Source organism: Zingiber officinale, chromosome 4A (genome assembly GCF_018446385.1).
Source record: "Zingiber officinale cultivar Zhangliang chromosome 4A, Zo_v1.1, whole genome shotgun sequence".
Taxonomy (NCBI): Eukaryota; Viridiplantae; Streptophyta; class Magnoliopsida; order Zingiberales; family Zingiberaceae; genus Zingiber; species Zingiber officinale.
The window spans coordinates 141874862-141884845 of record NC_055992.1 but is presented as its reverse complement, the minus strand read 5'-3'; positions in this window follow the sequence as shown (position 1 = coordinate 141884845).

Here is a 9984-nt window from a genome sequence, read left to right as displayed (position 1 = left end):
CGTAAGCTGTCCCATAAGTAATGGTCTTACCTCCATTTGTACTCAACAAATAGAGATGATTATCCATATGAGTAGACCAATCTCAACTTGCCAACATGCTCACCGAGATCTTATATGAATGTAACAAAATTATATACACTGAATAAATTATAACAAATCACACAATCAAATTACAACATTTGATTGTTATTACAATATTATTGCATTCTATGAAGTCCCAAAGACTTTACATGTTCTTTAAATGACTCTCTAGTCATTGCCTTAGTAAAAGGATCCGCAAACATAGCACGTGTAGGGACATACTCAAGAATTACTTTTTTTTTAGTCACAATATCTCTCACAAAGTTATATTTAATTTCTATATGCTTGCATTTGCTATGATATTTGAGATTCTTTGAAAAAGCTATTGCAGCTTGACTGTCACAGTAGATAGTTACTGGACTCCCACTGTCCTCAGCAATCTTCAGATGCTTCAAGAACCTTCTCAACCATACTGCTTCTTGCACAACTGATAAACATGCCACATATTCAACTTTCATAGTCGACAAAGCTACACAAGCTTGTTTCTTGCTGTTTCAAGAGATGGTGCCACTATTCAGCAAGAATGCATAGCCTGATGTGAATTTTCTATTATCCAGGCCCCCAGCCCAATCTGCATCTGAATAATCTTTTAGACTCATATATGATCCTTGAAAATAGAGACAATAATATGTTGTCGCCTTTAGATATCTGAATATCCTTTTTACCACCTTTCAGTGTCTCGGTCCTGGGTTTGACTAGAAGCAATTCACTAAGTCAATAGCATAGCTGATATAGAGACGTGTACACAACATAGTATACATCAAACTACTAATAACACTGGTATATATTTTTTTATTCATTTCAGCTATTTCCTTTGGAGTTTTAGGACACATACTCTTGCTCAAAATAATACCTTTCACAATAGGTGTATGCTCTACATTACAATTAGACATGCTGAAATGATGTAACATCTTATTTATGTAAAACTCTTGTACATACCCAAAAGTCTTTTAGGATGATCTCTAATGATCTTCATCCTTAAGATATACTCAGCTTCTCCTATATCAGCTATATCAAATTGTGATGACAACCACTTCTTGACTTCATTCACATACTCAATGCCATTTCTAGCTATCAACATATCATCAACATATAATGATAAAATGACATACTTTCATTTTTTTCTTTTCAAGAAAATACAATAATCCTCATTGATCATCTCGAAACCATAAAATAAAATGACTTCGTTAAATCTTATGATCCATTATCTTGACGCTTGCTTTAGCCCATATATAAACTTTTAAGTCTACATACTTTCTCCTCTTGGCCTTCAACAATGAAACCTTCTGGTTGAACCATATAGATTTCCTCGTCGAGCTCACCATTAAGGAAAATAGTTTTTTACATCTATTTGATGTAATTCCAAGTCATAATGTGTCACAAAGGCCAAAATAACTCGTATTGATATAAATTCCACTATCGGAGAAAATGTCTCTTCAAAGTCAATACCCTCCACTTGGGTATATCCTTTTGCAGCTAAACGAGCTTTATAGCTATTAATCGATCCATCAGCTTTCCTGTTTATCTTGAGAATTCACTTATTCCTAATAGCCTTTCGGCCCAGAGGAAGATCAATTAAGTCCCAAACATAATTCTGATTCATTGACTCTATCTCTTCATCCATTGCAACTTTCCACTTTTTTTTAACTCTGCATCCCAATGCTTCCTCAATGGATTGAGGTTTATCATCGTCAACTAGAAGTGTTATCAATGCCTCATTTTCAATATCAAACATCTTCTTAGGTTTGATTTTACGATCACTTCTTCGTAAGTTAGGATGTTGAGAAGTCAACTCATGACTTGGCATATCACTCTCATTTTACTAGACTCAGATATCCCTTTTGACACCTCTCTTGTTAATAATATCTCATCCTCCTTAAACAAAGGAACTATTTTATCAACATCACATCTAGTTGGGAACTCCGTTTCAAGAAAAGTCACATCTCTCGAATCTATTTCGGAGATGGTTCTATCTAGTTACTCATCTATGAAAACATAACCTTTGGAGGTCTCATGATATCTAATAAAGATACATTTTTTACCTCTAGGTTCCAGTTTTTCATACTTGTGAAAACTATCATTAACATAAGCAGTTGACCCCTAGGGTCTCAGATCACTCAAATATGATTTTCTTCCTGTCCAACGTTCATATAGGTCGCAATTAATAATGCATCTCCCCAATAGGAGATAGACAAATTAGTCTGCACCATCATAGATCTAACTATTTCAAAAAGAGTCATATTTCTTTTTTCAGCTACCTCATTTTACTGTAGAGTTCTAGGGATTGTCAGCTGTCTAATAATCCCTTTATCATTACATATTATCTTGAATATATCAGACAAATATTCCTCTCCACGGTCAATGCGTAAAGTCTTAACTTTACGTTCTATTTGATTCTCAACTTCATTCATATAACGAATGAAGCAATCCAATGCTTCAGATTTATGAGAAATCAGATACACATGACCGAAACGGGAGAAATCATCAATAAATGTAATGAAATAGAAAACTCCATGTCTAACATTCACATTCATTGAACTACAAATATCCGAATAAATTAATTGCAATGGTAATTTAACTCTAATAACCTTACCAAATGATTTTCTAGTTATTTTTCTAGCAAGATAATTATAATTTCCGCATACCAATGGTTAATTAAGAGGGTTCGTTCAATTGAATTAAGAATTTCTTAAATATAGATAGATTTAAATGAATTAAGTTAACATATAATTATGGATTTATCAATTATATAGGAATAAGAATATATATATATATATATATATATATATATATATTAGGAGATTTTAATTAAAGATATGGATATATCTATGATATATATAGATAGATATAAGAGATTTGATTCAATATTAAATTAATGACTAATATGATATATTATATATAAAGTAAATGTAATGGACGGTATTTTTTTGTAGAGAACTATAATATGTTAATTATTATGTATATATGATATATATATGGAAATATATAATTTGATTCAATGTCAAATTAATGACTTAGTATTAATAAACTCTAATATGAATTAAATATATTACCATGTATAGCTAATATATATATACGGATTTATATAAATATGGAATTATTAAATGGAATTATATAACATATAGGTTTTTTAGACTAAGTATCAAGATCTATAAGAATAATATATAGGACTTATCATTTAGGAAATCTAACTAGTAAGTAAATAAAAGTATATGAATTTATATGCCTAATATGTGAATTAAATATTTCTATGCATGTATGATAGATGGATATCTAATTAATATGGAAATAAAATATTTTTATATGATATAAAATACATAATAGGAATTATATAGTTGGAAACGTATAAACTCTAGTATCATAAATATATTTTATAAATATGTATATGTAATATGTAATATAAATTATATTAGAAACGTATGTATAATAAATTTTAATATGTGAATTAAATATTACTATGTATATATGATAAAGATATGGATATATATAGGAAATTTTATCCAATATCAAATTGATGGCTTGGTATACATATAATAAGGTTTATATGGTATAGTTGATAGAATTTAGACAAAATTAACGCCTCCACTTCATATAAAAACCCTCACTTAAAACTCAACGTGTGATATTCATTGCTGCCGGCCCTACGAAGATTTCCCCCACCCTTTGTTTCTCCACCGGTACTAGAGTTTCAAGGGAAGACAAGGAGTAATAGCTAAATACTTAAGGCATGTTCTCTACCTTGTTAAGGCTTTAATTAATTTCTATAACTTGTGGAATTTGGATCCTATGACTTCTAATAATCTTTACTGTTGTAGGAAGATAATCCCATGGTTTAGGTTCTTTTCTTATGCTCTAAATTATTGTATTGATGTGGATTTTAGATTTGATAGAGTCTAGTTTGGGTGGTTTTAATTCGTACATGCGACAACTCTAAGTGCAATCATCTTAGTTTTTAATCATGTCTCTATGCCCGATTCTTGGGTTAAGGTGTTTCACTATAACTTGCTGACGTGTTTCTCCCATCTGAAGTTAAGAGAAATTTATTTGGTTGAAAATTATTTACACAAGAGATGTCATGAAATTCGCTATTAATTGTTTCCATGTTCATGCAATGGAGCCATGCAGTAGGTTACTTTTGATTTCCATGAAGCAACATTTTTTCACGCTTAAGGAGACACTTGCATATATAATGGTGGACACTGATCTACACGTTCTTTTCTATCTTGTGATATAAATGAATTTTTATGGCTAGATTACATATAATCCTACCAATTCATTTCTTTATTTTATAACGGGACCTAGATGATTTATGGAAAATTTGGATGAAATGGCAAAACGTTCCTCATAATTTAACCAATAGAATTAAAAATCAGAATATAGTTTGGTAGAATTAGCTTTAAGATAAATGAATCCCCTTGGTTCTTAGGAGATTTCATGCACGAGTTAATGCTCCCACACTTGTTGCTAGGTAGAAGTAGCCAATTCTGGATGTATAACTGTAGGCTTAATTTATGATATGAATTTACATGCTTATATTTAGGTGTACAATTATGCCATGTTTATATTTATGCATGCTCACACTATGTTTATGCATAGAATGACGTGAAATCCATGTTTAAGTTTATGTTATGAATTTGCATGCTATGTTAAGATTTACGATCATGCTCACGTTTAGGTAGTGATCAAATTTATGTTAAGTGCATGATTAAGTTTATGTCTATGTTTATATAATTATACAGTTGAGTGTGATCGGTGTTCTTAGCCCGGGAGCTCACCAAATTTACGTGGTCGAGTGTGACCCGTGTTCTTAGCCCGGGAGCTCATCAATTTTACGTGGTCGAGTGTGACCGGTGTCCTTAGCCCGGGAGCTCACCAAATTTTACATGGTCGAGTGTGATCGGTGTCCTTAGCCCGGGAGCTCACCAAAATTCTATGTGGTTGAGTGCGACCGGTGTCCTTAGCCCGGGAGCTCACCAAACTATGTTGTTAAGTATGACCGGTGACCTTAGCTCGGGAACTCATTAACTCTATGTGATTATGATCTTTTCCATGTTTAGGTTATTTACATGCTTATGTTTCTGTTCATCCATAGTATGTATGTTTATGCCAGCTAGTTTACTTATATATATGTTTATATACATGCTCATGATTATATCTATTTCATGCTTAGTTTAATTACATGTTTATGCTTATGCTTATGCTTATGTTCATCCGTAGTATGTACGTTTATGCCAGCTAGTATGCTTATGCCTATGTTTATATACATGCTCATGATTATATCTATTTCATGCTTAGTTTAATTACATGCTTATGCTTATGTTTCTGTTCATCCATGGTATGCACGTTTATGCCAACTAGTATGCATATGCCTATGTTTATATACATGCTCCTAGTTGTGTCTATTTTATACTTAGCTTACGTACATGCTTAGGCTTATGTTTATGCTCGTATGCCTATGTAGACGTCTATGCTCATGTCCATGATGTGCCAGTAGGTAAGACCTAAATTACCTTTGATATGATTTCCATTAGTACACTAGATTATAAACGCTAACTAATGCATAACATTGTTTTGAACATGCTGAGTCTCTCGACTTACAGTTTATATCTCTTTTTTTTTAGACAATGAGATGGATGGGATATGAGGCATTGACTAGTGAGCCAACTCAGAACAAGGGTAGTACAACCCGAAGGCCTTCTAGATTAAGTCCGCATGTAGTTATGTTTTCTTTCGAATCGTCAATGTAATTTTATTTAAAGTAAGGAATCATTATGGAAGTATGAGTAAGTGACGTCCGCAGATTATGTATTATATATATATTAAAAAAAAACTAGGGGTGTTACAACAATGCTCACATATTGACAAGTGAATCTTAGCCTGAGTGCCCAATAGACCCTCTCGAGGCAACCGATTCATACGTTCTTGTCCTATGTATCCTAATCTAGCATGCCAAACCTCATCAGTTATATCTGCATTACTAATTAGAGCAATATTTGAAAAATAACCATCAATAGTATAATTGACATATGGTTCTACATCAAGAATCACAAAATTATTTGATGAAAAATCATATCCGATTGACACTGAGTCAATCTTAAGTTCAACACATCGGTATACAATACCCTAAATCAAGAAGGCACATAACATAAATAAGATTCCGTCAAATTTCAGGAGCATACAGGACATCTTGTAGAAACAAAAACTACTACTACGGAGGTTGAGTTTGCAAGTGCCGACTCCTTTGACTTCAACTCTTGTATTATTTTCCACATAGATCCACTTGTTGCCAGCTGATACCCGATGGTACTCAACATATGTAACTCATTCCCGAATTACATGGTTGGTTGCTCTCGAATCTATAATTCACAAATGATAAGAATCAGCTAACAACACTGAGCTAGTAACAAAATGCTCAGAAAAAGAAGGCACACATGGATTTATCTTTTTCGGCTTAGTGCACTCCCGAGTGAAGTGACCTTTCTTGCCACAGTTAATACAAGTCAACTTATTTTTTAGATTTCTTTCCTGTCTTCTTTCCTATCTTCTTGATGGGGCCCTGCCCCACAGTAACAACTTCCTTCTTCTTTTCCTTCGCTTTCTTGAACCATTTCTTTTTCATGGATCTAGATAATCCAACAGAATCGATAGCCACATAGGCTAGTCCAAAAATCCTTGCGGATTCAAATCTCTCCGCCTCCAATCTACATGGCGTGAGATATCAGTGAAAGTCTTGATACTTTCACTATTAGTTAGGGCATGATTTATGGTCTCCCAAGAATTTGGAAGGGAACAAATAACTGCTTGAATCTATTGTTCATTGGTCAACTCATGACCAGCAGTTTTAAGCTCTCGAATCATGTTTGACATCTCCCTGCGATGTTGAACCATCGAAACATTCGGACGCTTCTTGTAGCTGTCAAACTTGATCGTCAGCTGTCGAAGCTTGCTCAGACTTACTCCACTGTATTTCTCTTTAAGGGCTACCCAGACTGCATAAGCCGTAAGAAATGACTCATACTAACAAGTTAGGTCATCTATCATTGAACTAATCAATATGCCCTTTGCTATGGAGTCCTTTTTCTTCCATACCTTATAGGCATCAAGATCTCGTCTGTGCTGTGTAGTGGAACCATCTACAAGTTCTATGATAACATGATTTACAGCCTTCAGAACTTTTTGTTCCTCAAGTACATACTGTATCCTGAGGTGCCAGATCTTATAGTTATCCCATTAAGTTTTTCACCCTTGTTAAGTTCAGCTATAATATTTTTGTTTGCCATAATCTATCATAAATAAACATATTATTTAATATTCAGTGTAATTCATATGTATGCAATTTATGATTGACTCAATATTAATTTGAGTTGGTTTATAAAATCAAGTGATAACTACGTTCACTCATTATTTGCATGACCAATCAAATCAATATTGATCAATACTATTACAAACATCCCAACTAATGAACTAATCATTATTTATTATACTCATAATGAACTAATCAAAGAGTATTATTCATTATGTAAAGTAAACATCATAAACAAACATATGAATGAACATATCATTAATATAAATATGTTGCATATTGTTAACATATAACAAACTAACATGAACGAAATGGACTAATATTGTTCATATATAATGATAATAACAATAACAAAACTCTAATAAAATAGATAGGTTACCACCACTTCCACTAGGATATACATTAGTTAGTGGCCAACATTATCCCTTTCAGCCTGGACTTATTTGAGGTAATTTCAAGCAGGACAACTTTAGGATTCTCTATAGGATCCACAATTGGATTCATCTTTGGATTCTCCACACCCTGTTCCGGATCCTCCTCTGATTCTTCGAGATCTTCTTCTGGGTCCTCCTTGGATTCATCAAGATCCTCCTTTGGATCCGCTTCTGATTCTTCAGGACCCAAGCAAAATGAAGTAATTGTCTGCACATCTCTGAATATGAGATGCACCCATCAGAATCATCCCAAAGTTGGAATGCTATCCGCCTAAGATTTTCTGGCAGTGAATAGACCAGAGCTCATCTTCTGTGTGTCTTGGACTGGAAACTCTTCTCGCTCAAGTTTCTAGAACAACCGATCGAGCCGACAAATAAGCCATCAGACTCCATAAATCGGGTCATAATCAAGCTTCATAATCTCCTCCCAAAGCTCATGTTGTAGTATATCGCAACTAGCCATCTGAAAAATTAAAATTAAATAAGTCAGTACAAAACTGACTAACCAGTACATAACTGACTAACCAGTACAAAATCGGCTTAATTCAATTTATACATCCATGGAATGCCATCGTCGGTATATCCCTGCGGCCCGAGCTTGGCTCTGATGGAAATCATGACCCTATCGTGATTTTGGCACAGTGCGCTGCCAAGTAGCGGTGCTAACGCCAACGGCGACTCGGTCGCTGACCTGCGACTCTGTCGTTGGTCTCTTACTGCCATGATGCAGTCGCCGACGCTCCTTTGCAGTGACCTAACCGTCGGCCACAGGGAGATTTCTGATCGAACAATCTCATTCGTGAATATTTGGGGTGTGTTCAGCGATGACAAACCACAAAGCAATATAGTATAATTCCTAATGCTTTGATATCAATATAGGAATTATATATTAATTGCATAAAATAATTAAACACTTATAGCAATCTTTCGCAAATTTGCAATCGACGACAGAATGTGATCTTCTGACTTGCTGTCGGAAGAACGATCACAGAATTGAAAAGCTCTTCACAACTTCACAAACCAAATCCTACCGTCTCGGATGTTCTCCCAGTCTTCTTTATTCTCAATACACTTCGTTGTCTTTCTTCATGTGAATGATCCTTGAACGCACCCCTTATAAAAGGGAAAATAACCCAGGGGTATAAGGGATAATTTGCCCCTAAGAAGTGGGCAATGTGGATTTCCCTCACGTTCCCATTTCCTACACTGAAACCACTAAATTGATCCATGATCGATTGGGATTGAATTTTGTATTAGAATCAGAATAGGATCGCTAGAATTGTACAATATCGGTGGAATCTGTCGATCTTACGTTACAAACGATCCGGATACGACATTGGAACCAAGTGTCCTTGTTGGCATCTCGACGAGCATCGATAGCGGAGGGGATGTGTGAGCGTACACGAGGAGGTGACACTGCAGTTTACAGAGGGCGATGTGCGAACACCGTCGTTAGTTTCTTGTGGCTTGCAAAGGGGGATGCACGAGGAGGGCAACAATGATGACTGTTCTCCGATTGCTCACGATGGGGAAGAGGGGAGCAGCGGTGGCGAGCACCTTGCACGACTGAGGGGAGAGGAGAGCAATGACACATGACAAGTGAACTTTATATTTTTTAATTGAATCTTTAGTTATATGATTCAATTAAACTCTCAACTTAAATAGAATAATTTAAATAGACTTTCTCAAATTATAATCAAATTATCCTCTCTCTCTATATACACAAACGTGACACATGAGCACCTGCCATGTAAACCTTGCACCCTCAGCTGCGCACGTCTAGCGCACAGGTTGAGTGTACAACATAATATTCCTCTCTCTTTATACATATAAAGATGATGTGCTGAGCACCCCTTGCGGGCGCTTGAGTGCACATGGGTGCTTAGAAGTGTTTCAAGTGCCATATATATATATATATATATATATATATATATATATATATATATAAACTTAATTTAACCTATGGACCGTGTGCTGCGAACTTTGTTAGCAACGACATTTTTAAAATTTTTTTTTTTAGCTTGCAAGGATGTCATTTAGGATTTTATATTTAAGGTTTAGAGATTGAGTTATAATATTAAATATATTTTTTTAAACCAAATAAAATTTTTAAGTGTACATAGGACGGGATGTGCCGTATAAGATGCTTAACATATCAAACTCACA